Source organism: Pteropus vampyrus, unplaced genomic scaffold (assembly GCF_000151845.1).
Source record: "Pteropus vampyrus isolate Shadow unplaced genomic scaffold, Pvam_2.0 Scaffold397, whole genome shotgun sequence".
Taxonomy (NCBI): Eukaryota; Metazoa; Chordata; class Mammalia; order Chiroptera; family Pteropodidae; genus Pteropus; species Pteropus vampyrus.
Window position 1 is genome coordinate 740752 of NW_011889178.1, and position 8479 is coordinate 749230.

An 8479-nucleotide genomic window follows, 5' to 3' on the forward strand; every position below is an offset into this window, starting at 1 on the left:
GCTTCCCAGCATGTGAATCTTGGGCCTCTGGCAGCCTGACCGGAAGTGACTGCGCTTCCACAGACCCCTTGCAAAATTTGCAGGTGGATGGAAAAATGTCTTGTATGTAAGGCCTTATTTATTCATATATAAATATAAATGCATAGCACATAGTTTGAGGAATAAAACTCATATATGAACTTCTTAATTTGTACTTTTGGTCTTAATAAAGAAAACAGATGATGAAAAAAGCTATCATGAGGGGGTATCTGAAGTTTATTGATAAAAGCGATGAGGGGATCATGCTTGGGGTGGGAACACTGGTCATCGGCACACGATACATACAAATCTGCCATGACTTTCAAGAACAAGGGGTCTTGATTTCTTGAATCTCAGGTAGCTGAGCTCTCAGTCAGCGAGCTGCCTCCCAGTCTCAGCATCGGCTGTGCTGCTGCCTGAATGACTTCCACTACTCGTTAGCTTAGAGATGGTATCTGACTGATCTGTATCCTAGAAACAGAGGTTCCCATTTCTCCTGGGGCCTATACCCCTATATGAATGACCAAGGAAGCAAACTGGACTGTCTGCTAAGGTGTTTTGATTGACTACTTTCGTGTTCTTACATTTAGGTTCATTGCTCTTAAACAGCACTAATGTCCCCTGTGTGCTATCATACCATCACCACTTTATTTTCTGCCTAACTTCCTGAAGGCATTCGAGCCCCTCATCCTAGCTTTAAGGCAATCAAAGCCATTAAAGTCTAGTTGAATCCCACCTTTCTAGCTCCATCACTAAATTCCTTCTCTGTTTCTTAAGGAAGATTCCAAGATCTCTGCCTTTGTCAGGTCTGTCTCTTTTGGGTAGAAAGGCTCTCCTGCTCTTATTTTTAACTTGGCCAATCTCCACTCCCTCCTTCAGATCTCATCTTGAACATCACTTCTATGAGGCTTTCATTACTGAGCTTACCCTCCCCGCTCCCTAGAATTAGTTGAACCTCCCTCTGAATAACTCGTTGTTTGTACTCCAATCATGGTCTGTGTGTTGGGAGACAAATATGCAACACCCATCTTGGAAACTCCTTAAAGGCAAGAAGCAGATTTTCTCTGTAGGATCCTTCATGGCATTGAAATCTTTCTCAAGTATCTTTTTTGTATAAAGTCCCAAAAGATAACAGATAATACGTTTCCTTATCTTGGATCAGGACAGAAATGTGAGGCCAGTGAGCAGAGTCAGTTCTAGATGTAATCTCATGTTTCCCAGGGCGCTAAACCTGCTTCCACATGGCCCTTTGTCATAGCCTACAAGGCATCTGGCATTAATCTCCACGGTGCCAGGGCCCCAGACATTCTGTGCTAAGGGAAGGGAGAAAAAACATAAAATCTGCTTATCAGTTTTTATGTTTTGTCCCCCTCGATACCAAAGGATGGGCTATTAGAATTAGGAGAGGCTCCTAGAACTGCTTAGAACGAATGCTCTCCTTTGACTGCTGGCCCAGACATTCTCACCCAGGTGCATCTCTAGAGGTGGCTACCTCTAGAGATTTTAATTTACAGGAGAGCAGAAATAGGTAAATCTTTTTGCTTCAGGGAATCCAGTTATTCGCCCAGTTCTAAAATAAATACTGGTGGATGTTTGTTAGAGACTATATACTTCCCTCTTCAGAGGAAGGAAGAAAGAGTAAATGTTATTTCTATACCTGTAACTGGAAGAGGTAGACATTTGGGCTTTGGGATAAGCAATGGTCTGGGGAATTTTGAAGGAGAGACGATTAAGGAAATTGCAACTCTTTGGACTCAAACAGAGGCATCAATTAGAGAAGAAAGCTGAAAAGGAGACAATGTCTGTTTTTTAATTACATTAGATAGGCTTTCTAAGTGTTTTAGACTATACCAAGCTCACATTTGGAGAGTGCTCTGAGCTCTTTAAATAATACTGCAGATATATTAGACATAATCAAATATGTAGTCACTTAAGGATGTTAACTTTTTTTTTTTCAAAACTCTTCGTATGAGTGATTTTAAAATGCAAGTGACGACCCACGGAGCCTCTGCAAAAGAAATACCATTGAATTCTCTCTTTCTGTGATGGCTTCAAAAATGCTGCCTCTAAAATAAAATCATGTGTAACCTTAGGACTTTGACCAGCTTAGATTCTGGCTGTGTTGGAATATTTGAACCTGATACCCAGTCTGAGATGTGTGCAGGCCTCCTGTTCATTTCCAACTGTGGATATTTTCCCCTCTGTTTCAAAATCAGAAAAATGAAATCCAATCCTGATGGTTCCATTCCTAGCATATTTATGCCCCAGGCAGATTGAGAGTATAAAATAGACTTTTCACAAATGAAGAGACATCACGATTTTTCAGCCCAGGACAGGAAACTTCACTGTTGTCAAGGCAACGGCAGGATTCAGGATCCTCGTCTGGCTGCCTAAGGAGTGGCTCTAAGCCCCAGATTCCTTTACTGTCACTCACTGTCAGACCAAGTGCAAAGGCCTTGGTAGTGAATTCGCAAGGAGAATCAGTCTACAAGCTTTCCAGAAACAATGAGACCATTTCTGAATTATCAAAAAGCCTCTCAGGAACAAAGTATACACATGATACCCTTTAAATATAAATAATTAAATAATGCTATAGTGGCAGATACATGTGATTGTGCATTTGTCAAACCCATACAATGTAGGACAAGGGAGAACCTTAATGTAAACTGTGGACTTTGGGTGGTTATGATGTGTCAATGTAAGTTCATTGGTTGTAATAAATGTACCACTCTGATGGGGGATGTTGATGATGGGGAGCCTGTGTATGGGGTGGGCTTGGGGAGCTGGGAGAATCTGAGAACCCTCTGTACTTTCTGCTGAGTTTTGATGTGAACATAAAACTGCTCAGAATAATACAGTTCATTATAAATGAATGGATGAGCAATAAATAAATAAATAAATAAATAAGTCCAAAGGGTTCAAAACAAGGATACCCAGAAAAGTTGCGTTAGTCTCAGCAAAATCAGCACAGAAACCCAGTGGGTATGAAAGATCTAAAGAACATTCTGTTGACGATAAGAACTTCATGCTGCTGTCTGAATGAGAAAATAATTTGGTTTACTCAGGCTGAGAAACTAGTAACACTGGGACAGACTGCATTTCTTGTTTATATTTGTGCATGAAATATGGAAACATGAGGTTTGCAAAGGTTATGAAGGAGAAAATATGGCCTTAAGAAAGGTGCTATTTTATGTAATGATCTAATTAATGCTGATATCCATCCATCTCGGCCCCCTGCCTTGAGCCAGGAAACCTTACTTCCCATGTCCATGCAGGGCCCAGACAAGAGGGACTATTGTATAACCACTCTCGGAGTGTCTGAAGCTACTGTTGGTTTGTTTTGTGCCCCTCCCCTTCTCTTTCCTAGTCTCTGGTAGTAGGTTTTGTTGCAGCTATTACCATTGCCCTTGCAAAGCAAGTGGAGTATGTAGTGCCAGGAAGTAGAAGAGATAAGTGTCAAAGTGGAATGTGGGATCCCCCCAATGAAGCAATGTTGAGAAACCTGGGGTTAAGGTTGCACATGCTCACACCCACACCTTGCCACCCTGGAGTCCTTTTGCCCACCCAGTTGGACTAGTCTGATTCAGTGGCTCTGATCTTGATCTTGACAGGTCAAAAATATGACTTTTTGTGAAGTATGTACCTGTTAAAAGTAGAGCAGAGTAATTCAAGTGCTTGGTTCTGGAGTTAGACTGCCATTGTTGGAAGTTCAATTCTATCACTTACCAGTTGTGTGGTCTTGTGTGAATTACTTAACTTCTTGGTCCCTCAGATTTTTCATCTGGAAAATGAGGATAATAATAACACTTATCTCACTGTGAGTTGTTGTGAGAATTAAATGATGTAATCCACATAAAATAGTCAGAACAGTACCTAGCATGCCATCATCACTGAAGTTGGCTCTTTGTTGTTCTATTTTCTTTCTGGCTTCCTCTTGTTTAGACCTAGGCATGGTTATCTCACTGCTTGATATAATGCACTTGGGAATATAATACTTAAGCCACAAGACAGGGAACAATGTATTCTGGTACAGTGGTTTTAAGTTTCAATTTCATAACACAACTGAAAAAACAAAGTTAATGTTGATATCTTTCTAGATGCTTGCAGTGAGAAAAATACAACCAACACAATAGATTTCAATCTCTTTAGCACCAAGGACTGCTTTATGAAATCCATTCCATGGCATGTTTACTATAGAAGGCCAAAAAATTTTAGGTGACAAAATTGGTCTTATAATATTTTTCGAAGACAGTGGTGGTAATTAATCTTATTATAGAGGTTGGGAAACCTACTTTAGCTTAGTTCTTGTTCTGAGTCTTATTTTCAATCAATAAGGAGATGAGATTGTTCTCTATCAACTTCCTCTATGTTCTCATTGGGCCAAGATAGTGCCTAGACAAGCTAAGAGTTGGCTCTAAGCCTGATGGACCAGTCACTGAAATTGTAGCAATCCATTCCTCCTCCCTTATGTGCTTCCCTTGCCAATCAATGGGGAAAAAATGGCCTACTGGATCATTATCCATTGATTTGGGGGTGAAAGTGAAGTGGGGGTGTATCTTGGATTTTAGTCACATATACACTGTTCAAGAAGCTGTTGCTATTATTGTGGTATGGGTACTTTACAAACATATATGTTAATATTCAGTTGTACTTGTTTAAAAAACATTCTATTGTACTAATCATGCTATAATAATAGTTGAAAATGCTTCTGAAGTTACTACATGACTAGACAGAGATCAAACCCAACTTGCAGCTTGGTACAAGATGACCTTCTGCCATGCTTCACAGAAAAACTTTAAAAAATACATGTAAAATTATTTCTGTCACAGCAATGACCAAGAGAACTTTTTCTGATGATAGAAATTTCTGTTATCTGTGCTATCCAATATTGTAGCTACTAGCCACATGTGAGTGTTGAGCACCTGAAAAGTGGCTGGTGCTACAATTTTTAATTTTACTTAATTCCAATACATTTAAATTTAAAAAGCTATATATGACTAAGCCTACCATATGGGACACTGTAAGTTTAGAACACGATTAAAAGTCACTTACCCTAAGTCTCATTTTCTTAAATTGCTAAAAGTTTGAACTAAGCCAATGGTTCTCAACATTGGCTACACAATGAAATCACTCAAGCAGCTTTTAAATAAAGTACTAATACTTGTGTCTCCCATCCCAGTGTCATTTAGTTTGCAGTCTGGGCATGGAGGTTTTTAAAGACACCCCGGTAATTCTAAAGTATAGTCAAGACTGAGAACCACTGAACTGCATCATCTTTAAATTCTCTTCTAGTTCTAGAATTTAGCTGCAAATTATATCTCACTGAATTTAGAATTCTGTAAGGCAAATAGAACACTTGTTACTTAAGCCTATTGCAGTAGAAAATTATATATGGATATAGGCTTTTTACCAAGGCTTTCTGTCTTAAAACTTATCTGAAAATTATTTGAAAACAATAAGCCAGGTTGATCTGATATACATCTGTTTTGAGTTCTCCTAATTGATCCAGACCATAGGTTCAAGCTATAGACAAAGGGGAAGCTATGTGTACGTACTTGTTTGGAATCTGACTGCAGTCTTGTGTCAGGTTTGGCCATCTGCCCACAAACCTGCATGCAGTGACCTCACCGAGTAACCCAAGCCACAAATTCATGGAGATCTCAGTGGGAGGTCTCTGGGCAAATCACTTGGAGCACCACACAACAACTGCTGAGTTTGTATCTTCCCTGGGATTAGAAAAACAAAGGTTTTGGCCAAGCCGTTCTTTCCAAAGCTACTGTAGAGATGGTTCCAGAAAGTGTCAGGACAGTTGTTCCCAAGACGGTAAAGGCCTCAAACAAATGAGCATTTCTTCTAGCTAATAAATGCCTCAAACAGTGAGTAAAATAGGTACGAGTATTCAGTTTTTTAAAAACTATTCAGTTTTAAAAGATAGTTTGACTTATAATAGGTTTTATTTGTGTAGACCTTCAGTAATTTATATTATATTTACATGGGAAAACAAAAGACTACACGGAGTCAAAATGTTAGAGAATAACAAGAAGGTAAAGGGGGGAGTAAAGGATCACTTCACTAGATTGCTTTATTCTCCATCATTTTAAAATAAGAGGACAGACAATGAACCAATGGAACAGAACAGAGCCTGGCATCAGTCTCCATTCATCTCTATGTAACTGACACGGCAGACATGGCAGTACAGACCAATGAGGGAAAGGACTTCTTGATAAATCTCACCAGGAAAATGCTTATCTACACATAAAAATTTAAATTAAATCAGATCCCTACCTTATATCAATAAACGATTCAATCCCAGGAGAATTAAAAATCTAAATGTGAAAAGGAGAGCTTTTAGAAAAATTGTAAAACGTCAACTGTTCCCCACGCCTTAGGTCATAAAGATAAGGTGAAAACACCAATGGAAAACACTGAAATTTGCCTGCATGAAATTTAAAGCTTCTATATATTAAGATAGCAAACACACACACACACACACACACACACACACACACACACACACACACACACACACAACCTAGAATGGGAAAATAGATTTGCAACACAGTTGATAAAATTCAATGCTCTTACAAAGCAAGAAGGCCAAAAGAAAAATGGGCAAGCAGTCTAAAAGAGGTATTCACAGAAGAATACTGCCAATAAACATGCAAAAAGATGCTCAGTCTCTCCTATAATCAGGTAAATTCAATTTTAAAGTAGTACAATTTCACAGCCATCAGACTGGCAAAAAGTACAAATACCGACAATATCAAGAGAACAACGGGAAATGTCAAACACTGCTAATGGGAGTGAAATTGGCACAACCACTTTGGAAAACAATTTGACAGTATCTAGAAGAACTGAAGGTATACACACGGCGTATTGTCAGTCAAGCAATATTATTGGGAGCATATACCCAAGAGAAAGGTTTTCACATGCATGCAAGGAGTATTCCTTTAAAAGCATGAGTTAAACAAAATTGCTGTCAATTTGGAAAATGCTAAGCAGATTGTAGTATAATTCTACAAATTAATGAATTATAACTATAGGTATCAATATGGGTATGTCTCAAATGATGTTGGGTAAAAACTAGTTGCAGAAGGATATACAATATGCTATTTATATGAGGCTTAAAACAAGCAGAATAATACTATGTATTGTTTTTAGGTACATATATTTAGATATAAAAAACATTCATGGTTTAATATACTTTCAGAGATTTGGATGAGATTCAGGAGAAAATCATAGAGGGTTCAAATAATATTTAAAATATTTTATCAAGCAGAATGGTACATTCGCAAGTGTTCATTATACATATTTTAGATGCTCAAAATGTGTCATCAAGAAATAAAGGGCAGTAGGTTGATTAATCTCTCAAAGAATACTTAATGCTAAGATTTTGGTGATTTTAAAAAGTCACAACTTAAGGAACTCTGTGATATCAACATTATAACTAATGGTTATTGAGCTTGTGTGTGTGTAGTGGGCACAGATCTCGGCCCGAAACTCAGGTGTGCGGGAAATAACTGTTACTAAAGATCAACGTCTTTTGTATTGCAGGCTACTACATGGGCCTTGTCATTTGTGGGAAAAAGGACTCCATTTGGTTTGGAGTATTATCTATCCTAGAGATACTTGTCTGACTCCACTGCCCTGATTGGCAATCTGTCACTGATTGCTGCAAGACGGGCCACCGCTGTTTGGGTGGCTGTCTACGCTCTTTCCCAGTCATGCTTTGGGAGCAGAGATCCTTCTGGGAGAATATGTGGCCTAGCCCTCATTGCTTAGGCAGAGGTAGAGTAGGGAGCATTAGTTGTTATTTCAAAAATAGTGCCCATTATATACTTATTTTCTTCAAGAGAGCTTACAGTGTAGAAAGTGAAGGAGATTAGAATATTCAACCCCCAAATATGTCACTTTGGCATAAGAATTATTTCGAACTGCAGGCAATTAAGAAACAGCAGACATGGGAAAAGCTGTCTATCCACTCTTTTTCTGTCTAAAAATATGGCAAAATTTTCCCTTTTTAAAGGTGCTCCCCGCCCCCCATACCAGGAAGATGAGATGTCTCACTACTGGATATGGCACTGATTTGAATCTATAAACAAATCGTACTTAAATAATCCTTATCTTCTATCAATTTCCCTAATATTTACTTACACAAATTTACTGCCCATAGAAGTCCAAATCCCTTCTCCTTTATCTTGTCACAACTCCACAATTTATTGCTCTGTTATAATGATACATAAGCTCTTAGGTGTGCTTCTTCAGGATTTTTTGCATCTTTTTTATGAAGCTCCCACATGCCATATAAAAATATTAACATCAGTAAAATTTGTATGCCTCTTCTCTTTGTTTTTTGTCAGTTTCTTTTGCAGGGCCCCAGATACTACATCTAAGAGGATAGAGAAAAAGGTTTTCTTCCTCTCCAAAAGGAAAAGAATACACACACACACACACACACACA